Here is a 9,847-nt window from a genome sequence, read left to right on the forward strand (position 1 = left end):
CAGAGGTAACTGAATGATCGATAGATTGTGTTTTACATTTTTTAACTGGCTAAATTTTCAGTGTTGTTTATATGCGATGGTGAATTTTAATACTTAAAGCTTTCTTTCCTTCTTTTTTTAACCTTTTTTGTAATTATTTTCGTGGTTAAGGTTTGTAAAAAATAACCAGATGCACAATAAAGAAAATAAAAAGAAAATAATTCTAAAATCCACTCAGTAAATACAATAATAAGAATACTAATAGTAATGTTTTATCGTGTAACTGGGAGTTTGGAATTTTAAGTAAGAGGAACACTGCAGATTTTGGGTCTTAAAAAAGCAAACCACCCAGGATCTTGCAAGATAACAGGCAGCCCTGCCTGAGCAATAGTGTGTGACCCTGCTTTGAGGTATAAAAAGCCCCCTATCCCAGTGCTCATTTTTGTTGGTAGGGCTGCGGTGCACAAATCTATGCCCAAACCATGCAAATAATCCTGGGTTGGGCCAGCTGGAGTGCTGACCCTCTGCTGCTAATGATTCTCTATTTGCTGACTTGGAGGAGGGATGAAAACCTCTGGCGCCCATGCCGTTAGCGCCTCTGGAGGGGCTTTCTTTCTTGGGGGCCAGAGACCTGCTTTGGATGGTATGTAATGACAAAATCGCGGCAAAAATGTCGCCTGTTCAAAAAAACGTGGCAAAAATGCTGTGGTTTGACCCGGTAAAGGTGTACCCCATGAAACCATTTAAGGGGAGCAAGGATTGCAGGGGTGTCCCCTCTCCCTTTAAATGGTATAATGGGTCCAGGGGATGCGGGGATGTCCCCTGCATCATTTACATAGATTGTGGCGGCAAAACCACTGCCCTTTTCCCGCAATATTTTGTGTCAACTGCCATTTCTGCCGCAATTTTATCACATGGAACCCTTTGGATGGACCTGGCCAATCCGACCCACCCGCTAGCATCCCCCCTGGATTTTAGTTTCACAGGCGCTCATTTTAATCGAGCTCGTTAATTGCCCGTGGAGAGTCGGCACGTGTAGACTTACACGTAGGTGGCTCCCTGCCGCCACATTTTTGTCATTTGTACAGTGAAGTGCAAAAGATGAGGACAAAAGGTGGTGCATAAGTGTGTAAGCCGCCTTTTGCCCACCCCTTTTTCACCCTGCCATGCAAACTGAGTAAACGCTGCCTGCCATGTACGCAAGCCAGGCAGCATTTGCAATGAATTCTTATGGAGTCTGCCTGCCTTTTGTTGGTGCAAAAAGCCAGCGGGCTACATGGAGATCCCCAGCATTTGCACCCACATGAAAATGCATGCGGGTGCAAATGCTGGAGTATTTGTATGTCAGAGAAAAAGAGAATAGAGGAAACGCAAAGCGCGTTCCACCCGTCTTCGCCCCCAAACAAATGAAAAAGAAAATGCCTTACGCAGGGCTTTTACGCCTTTCATTCACCTTGCGCCATGGAGGAAAAGGAACACCATAGTGTTTTTATAGTTTTTAATCTGTTCACTGTGGCACTATCCCCTTATACAAATGTTTTAACATTTTAACAAGTACATTTGCTACCTGCTACCAAAAGTATTCACTCCATAAAAGGAACAAGATCCCCGTGCGTAGGACAGTCAAGCAACCATACACCTGGAATGCATGCCATTTTTTTGTGATGCACTTAAAGCAACAGACGTTGACAACAGCGGAATCTGGAAGCATACCTGAGTGAATATTTGAATATGGACGTCTGCTGATATGCACCTCTGCCCTGGGGGAAACCCAGTCATAACATGCTGCATCGAGTCATAGCGTTGGGTGCGTCATAACGGTAATCTGTAATTCTTTACTGCGTAGTGCAGCCAGCCCCATCCTTCCATGGGGGGGGGGGGCCTGTACGGTTTGAGCGCCACCTTGTTTCGGAGGCAGAGGGCCTGCCATGCAGAGCGCTTCCGAAGCAGGGCCCAGCACCCCTGGACCCTTTAACAGCTGGCGATGAGGATTGGATGCAGTGCCCCGCCGATCCGTTTCTCAAGGGGCTCGGCCAGCCCCCACCATGCTGCCAACATGGCAATGCTACCTCCCACGGGGGGAGTTTGTGCAAGGCCAAGGGGACACAGTCTTGCCCCCTGCCTGGATGCTGGCCTCCCTGGCACTGGGCCAAGCTCGCTCCCACAGAAGCTAGAGTGGCACCCAGGGCCTGTGAGCCTTCCCGGATGCTGGCCTCCCCAATGCCCACAAATGATCCGCTACTGAAAAGGCTGAAACGGTGGCCACGATGGTTGGCACGACGTCCCCGCAGCCAGGACACACTCCCGCCTAGGGGAGCCTCGGTTGGCGCGGCCTGTACCGCTGTATATGCAGGCTCCTGCTGGGTGAATCATCTATCGTCTTTACATTCACCTTGCTGAAATGCTCCAGACTGTGGTAGAGAAGACATGAGGCCTCATTACACCTCCGGCAGCAGCCGTGCCCGCAAAACTGGCACGGCTGCCGCCAGAGTTGCATTTTTACCGGCACCCGTGAATTGGCAAGAACCGGGTCATGCCGAGTTCGGCGGACCCGGTATTTGCCCATTTGCGGGTGCCGACAATAAGGGACTCCCCGTCCCCATTCTGCCCCACAAAGCTGAATGGGAATGGGGAGCTTGGATGCATTGTCACCATTCAGAATGCTGCTGGTGCATCCGACATGCTGTGCTCGCGGGTGCCGCTCTGCCCGCCAGGTGCCCGCAAGTATAGCTCATAATATGGCAGTCTGGGAACTATGGTACCGGCATGCTTACCGGTACCAAAGTTGCCGGACCTCCATGCTTATAATGAGGCCCATGGTCTCTGCTGTCACCAGTGTCACATTGCCTTAGGAGCTGGCGCGGCATCCCACTGCTGCTCCCGTGTTCAAGGTGACAGCACGGTTGTGGTTGCTCCGGTCAGCTCTTCTGGGAGACGAAGGAGGAGGAGCATACCGCTACCGCATCAAAGAGAGAAGCTGGGAATCTGCCGCAGTGGTTTAAAGATCTCCCATCTGAGGGTAAGAAGAAGCAGTGCCGTCGGTCGCAGTGTCATTTGGAGATATCCTCAACATGGCGCAGCCGGCCTCATCATTCCACCAGGGGGTGCCTGCAAGTGGCACGGCTCAAGCTGCTGCCTGGTTCTGCCCCACTTGGAGGAGACCAGTAATCAGGGTGGCCCAGTCATGCCACAGCGAAGGGGTGCTGCTGCCCCTCTGGCGCTGTGTTCTCTATAATCATACCCATGCACACACAATGAACTGTAAAAATCATGCTAAAGATTTCCGATACAATCTAATACAATGTAATACACCACATAAGCCTTGTAAGAACATGTTATGAAGCCAGCTAAAAACACACTGTATATTAATTAGGACTTATGCAACCTTCTAGTGAGTTTAGTCCGCTTTTTATGCTTATATATTCGCTATGTTAGTTAATGGTAAGAAATTCACAGAACCTTTTCCAATGGGGCTTTGCCATTATAAAACGTTTCCATGAATTAGGCCCTATATGTCATAATATACAATAGAGGTTCTAGGCAGTTTATTCAATCCCTTTGTTCAGCTGTGTTTGTTAAAAGTAAGCAGACATGTAATCTCTTCATCATAATATAGAATCGAAATACACTGTTCACGCTTCAATTTACCACAATGCTTCAATAGAACTCTCCACAATCGGTTTTCGAAAATGAGAAAATGCTTATATGTATGCAAGCAATCTTGTTCTACACATACACTGAATGGATTAGTGTAGCTTTATGGACTGATCAGCCCAGAAGAACTTGGTTGAACTTTTGCAGTTTTAGCTTGAGCAAATATTAGCTGTAATGCAAGTATGAATGGTTATACGAAAGTGAAAGCTTTGTTCCATATTTTAGCTTCCGCTTTGGTGGTTTAAAATTAGCTGTTTCCTGTCACTTTGAAAGCGCAGTAGAAAAAAAAAAAAGATTCTTGTTAAAAGAAATCTTGTTGGGAAATTGCATTACTGTTTCTTGTATGCGAATACAGGCTTTCTCTTGTTTCCCTGTCGGCTTCTGAAATAAGTATGTTTTGATTGCAATTGATAATGTAGTTATTAACTGCGTTTCGAGCCTTGTGATTGGCTGAGAGGAGCTCAATAATGGCCTACGTGGCTACCCAGTCATTTTACCAAAGCACATTTCACATTGGTACATTTAATTGTGACCAAAATACAGAACAAATAACAAAAATATATATATATGTAGATGGGTAAGGGGTTTAAATGGGTTGGGGTGGGGTTATAAGGACAGAAAAACAGGGCGTTTTGGGGGGTGCCCCCCAAATAAAAAATAATAATAATTGTTATTTTGGTCACAATGAAATGTACCACTCTGACATTAGCTTCGGTAATGTCACATATAACTCCTCCGTGTGGTAGTGTGAAATCCACATTACATAAGAACCTAAACAATATATTAAAGACACGAAAGAAATACTTAGCAAGGGACCCTCCTATATATTATGAGGGTCTTTAGAGATAGATTACTGTATGAGTGATACATTAATCTTGGTCTATATGGGCTCATCAGTACTTTACAGTATCTGGAGGCAGATCCATGAAATCATTGGTGTCTAAGTCTTGAAAACAGATTGCTTGCTAACCAGCAACACATACAGATCATAGTACTTTCTAAGGGACATATGACTTATTCACTAGACCTGCAGGAGGAGAGGGGGTGCTATAGTTACATATTGTATCCAGGGGTGCTGCTTGCCTTCCCATTTCACACCTTAAAACCGGCCATAGCTCCCATCAAAGAAAAAACAGGAAGATGCGTGTATGCAGGTGTCTGACCATTTATCTGACCTGCATTGCTCAGCTGATGCGTTCAGAATCAACCAGTGGCATGAGCAACACCCTGCACAAAGAGGGCCTCAGATAATGTGCTGTCTGAAAGGAAGACAGACTAAATAAGAATAGACAGCGATATGAGCAACACCCTCCACAAAGAGGGCCTCAGATAATGTGCTGTCTGAAAGGAAGACAGACTATATAAGAATAGAAAGCGATATGAGCAACACCCTCCACAAAGAGGGCCTCAGATAATGTGCTGTCTGAAAGGAAGACAGACTAAATAAGAATAGACAGGGATATGAGCGGCACCCTCCACAAAGAGGGCCTCAGATAATGTGCTGTCTGAAAGGAAGACAGACTAAATAAGAATAGACAGGGATATGAGCGGCACCCTCCACAAAGAGAGCCTCAGCCACAGGCCTAGACAGGGTAGGTCCTGAGCAGGCAAGGCCCACCCAAAATCTGTAAATGCCTACTCAGCAGCACTGTGTGGGCATTTACACATGTTAATGTCACTGCAGTGTGCCCAATTACACTCGTTTCCGGCCCCACTTGTTAGACAGTCCTGGCTGCGCCTTTGGCTTCAGCTACAGTGCTGCCTGATCAGAAGACGTCATATGGAATGAAAACCAATGGAATGAACAGTGCCTTCCATAAAGAGGAACCCTGTTCATATATTGCCTGATACAAAGAGGACCTATATAACAGAAACCAGTGGTGAGAGCACCACTGCCCACACAGTGCTTCAGCTACAGTGTTTCCTGCTATGAAGGTGGCCTATATCAGGGGTCTTCACAATGTGTCTCTCCATGTTTTTGACCACAACTCCCATCAGCCTTAGCCAGTACAGTTAATGATGAGAGATTGTGTGAGTTGTAGTCCAAACCATCTGCAGAGCAGCAGATTGCAGACCCCTGGCCTATATAATAAAACACAGGGCTGGGAGCATCAGCTTCCACAAGAAGGGCCTCCAATATTGTGCTGCCTGATATGAAGATGGCCTATAAAATAAAAATGCTGCTTATCATTCACGGGAATTGCCTGCTCCAGAGAATGTTTGGATCAAAAGAAAAGTTACATTTTTCAGAAATAAAAACATAGTTTGACTTTCCTAAAAAATTATACCACTCGGAAACGAGCACTATGTTTATCCTCTTCAAAATTCTTTCACGCCCAACTTCTTCAAATAGTCAGTCAAATATTATTTCCCCCTTGTGTCTTGCTGTAGCACACACTTGGACTAATATGCACCATCTAAACATAGAACCCAAATGGTCATGACTTTTTTCTAGAAGCGTATACCGTCCGCGGACTGCATCTACAGTAATTCAATTCTGTCCTGCACTAGTACAAGGAGTCGAGTCTAAAGCAAGAACCAACACAATCATAAAGGTAAAACAGGCACAGCTAAGCGATATGCCTCTTTGACATTGTGTGGTAACGTGGGCCAAGAGAAGGCTAGTCTCTCAAGAGGGGTGTGAATATGGTTCAGGAGGAACCCAAACAGTAACAGTTCAAAATAAAGGAATACCCAGTCAAGGTTCTATAACTATATGTGTAATTTAAACACACACACCAGATACATTAACTATAAAACACTGTAAAAACCTACCCCTGTAGAAGGAACACAGAATATGCACAGATAGAATAGGTGCAGCATGCTTTGTAATGAGCGTGGGGAGAAAAGACAACTAAAATACTACAATGTTCAAAAGGGAAATTTCTTGAGCTTGCCAGGGATTAAAATGTCCTAGACAGTCCGTAGGACCCAAAGATGGACTGGGGGGGGGGGTGGGGGGGGAAATATCAGTTAGTGATGCCATTGCAAATATCTTGGCGGTTTGACAGCGTCGAACCAGGCTTCTCAGCGTTGTTCGGGGTTCTTTCGGTTCGAGGATGTGGCAAGTGCGATGATCCACCGGTGAGCAGGTGTCAAGCCATGGTGGAACGGAAAGGTGGCTGTGTTTCAAAGCGTTATTTCAGCTATGCGGATCTGCTGTTACCAGGTTTGGTTCGATGGTGGTGAGCTGTTACCAGGATGCGCATGCAAGTGGATTCGATGCTGAAGCTTGAAGGTCGCGGTTCAAGGGACAGGTTCAATTGACTTACAGTGGCGGTGGCAATGAAGCAGGTGGTGTTCCGAAAGTGGTTCAAGCAAATGCGCTGGCAGCGGTACTTCATGGTTTAAGCCGAGGCAACAACATGTTTCAGCTGGCGTCGTGTGATGGCGAATGGAGTTGAATAGGCAAACAGCTGTTTGAAGAACGATGAACACCAAAGGCAGCGTCGAAGGGTCCTGGTTGTTTGCTTGGTGCCAAACATGCTCGAAACATAGCTCGCAGTGAGTCGACGCCAAAAACAGAGGGATCTTGGCTTTTATGGTTTTCAGAAGGTGTGAGTCCCACTCTAGGGTCCCAAACGCCAAGAGTAGTCCTTTCCTCAGGCTCCCAAATATGGACCCTTCTGGGGTTCTGCAGCACAGTGTGGTCCTTGGCAGCAATGTGATCCAGCAGCTGAGCTCACACCAATAGTCCCTGTTGATGGTTAAGGGAGAGAGCTCACATCTGCCTTGCAAAACCTGCCTTCACCTCACAACTGGAGGGCTTTAGAAAGGACTGCTCTCCCAGTAGGGGCCAATGAAATCTTCTCAAGTGACGATCCAAGAATTATTCAAAGAAGTGGTGGGAGGCCACTTCTTTTAAAGGTAAAAGCCTGCAGGTGATTGGACTAACACTAGCCTGCCTTAGTGGTCCAATCCATATTCTTGAAATTAGTGGACTTTGCCCTTCTGACATCACACCCAAAGGGATTTGCACCAGAGGAAGCAGAGAGGACAGGAAGAAGAGGGAGAGGCAGAGAGACACAAAATGGTGTCAGTCTTTCATCACTGTACAGAGCCCTCCTGTCTACTCTAACCGCACCCCATTCACTTATCACTAGGATCAAAGACCTTTAGGAATGCAGCACTCTGGTGCAAGTCTCGTCCCTTTGAATGGGTGTGTGCCTTTGATGCCTAGGCCTAGGACTGCTGCCTGTTGTGTGGTGTGTCTCTGGTGGAAGGTATTACCTACCCACATGAAGCGATCAAAGTAGAGGTATGTCCTGACATTTGACAGGCTCAGCCTGTCTCGCCAGAATTGTACTCGGTTCATTGACTACCTATTTATCTGTGCTGTGCCTTGTTTTAGTGTTAGCACATTACTGTTTGCTTTTGACAAGCTCATTTTACTGTTTTATAAACTTCTTGCACCAATTCCATTTCATTGCATTTTAGAAAACCGCATTCAGAAACCGGTTTTAGCATTTTATATTGGTGTTATATCTTGTTCCCACACATTGTTTACCTTGAATTGTTTGAAACTATTTATTTTTATCATTACATTACTGCTCCCTTACTCTTACCTTTTCTGCTGACTTGGCCGCTGATATTCGCTTCCCAAAACTGCCTAGATTTGACTTTCCCAGTCCTGGCTAGAAACGCTTGGGAACTACATTTCCCAGCGTGTCCTGTAGTCTTTAGGTCTATATCTAATTGGTCAGGCGACATCAGCACTGCAGGTGCATCAGGGGCCAGCCGGTCTGTGGACTGCGCTACTGGACCTTTGTTTCTCGTTTTGTTCTTTTGCAAATGCTTGATGCCATGCACGCAGAGAAAGCAAAACTGGCTACTCGGTCTAATGCACACATGCGGCCCATGGGTAGCCGCACTGCTGCGCTATTTGACACAGATGAGGAGTGATGTTGATTTCAACACGCATCCTATCATCTTGATTGCCGAAAACCTGATCTCAGTTAATACTGTAGATAATTCACTTCCCGCCACAGCCAATGCTCATAACTTTGGCAATCTATTATCATGTGCTTTAAGTTCATGGGATTTGTTATCGACATCTAGCGCTATTATAAACAATGACAACCACATGGACTGCCTCCTGGAGACTACAGGTGTCAATCCTGCTATTCTACCAGGGGACACTTTGAATGAGGAACTGAAAATTAATTCCCCCAAGGTACTACAGCCTGAAGAGAGTAAAATAGGGTGAGCTCAAAGTTAATTTACTGAATACTAGATCATTAGTAAGACATGCCACTGATGTGGCTTCACTATATATGTGCGCACTCAACGAAACATGGCTCTACAAAGCTTCAGGGACTTCACTAGCATTGACAGTCCGAACAGGATATGGTGTGTTACACAGGGAATGACAAGAGGAGAAAGAGGGGGCTGGGAAGTAGCCATTATTTCTAAGGACCATCTAGCGGTATGGGAGATGGATCTGGTGGAGCCAGAAGGCTGTGAAATACTTCTGGCCAAAGTTAGGATTGATGCCAAGACCACTGTTAAATTGGTGCTTGTTTATCGACCTCCCTAGGCGATGTCGGATTTCACATCACAAATATGTGATCTGCTACTACTATTACTAAAACCCACCACCAAGTTGATGTCATTGATGATTTAAATCTTTGATTGGGAAATTGAACTGGTCGTGCAGCAAGAGGCCTAGGCGTTGCTTTGAACAACCTTGGTTTTAAGCATAGGATCAAAGCTGCGACCCACATTGGCGGTAACACCTCGGATTGGTTAGCCACACATAACACATTGATAACTGATCTTTCCATTTATCTGTGCCCTTGGTCTGATCATTTTTTTATTCAGTGTGAGTTGGTCACGGAAAAAAGAATAAGGACTAAAAGAATCACCAAAACTTTAATAACTTCTAGAGATACAATTAGAATATCTTTAGTAGCCCTACAACCTTAGATTACTCCCCTGGCAGACAAAAAAGTCAGTATGGAATCCACTGATGTGATGGCTAAGGCGTATAAGGAGATGCTAGTCGAAGCAACTAATGCCATGGCACCTGTGAAAACAAGACTAGTTTTAGCAAATAAAAACGAATACATGGTTATCACCAGATCTTCATACACTTAAAGCCAAAAAGAACAAATGCTTTTATGCGTGGAAAGCTTCTACAGATCTCCTCCAGAGAGATGCGTATAATCTTGCCTCCAAAGCATATACTTTGGCAATCATTACCGCAAAAAAGATA

This window comes from Ambystoma mexicanum, chromosome 11, assembly GCF_040938575.1.
Source record: "Ambystoma mexicanum isolate Mex_15411 chromosome 11, UKY_AmexF1_1, whole genome shotgun sequence".
Taxonomy (NCBI): Eukaryota; Metazoa; Chordata; class Amphibia; order Caudata; family Ambystomatidae; genus Ambystoma; species Ambystoma mexicanum.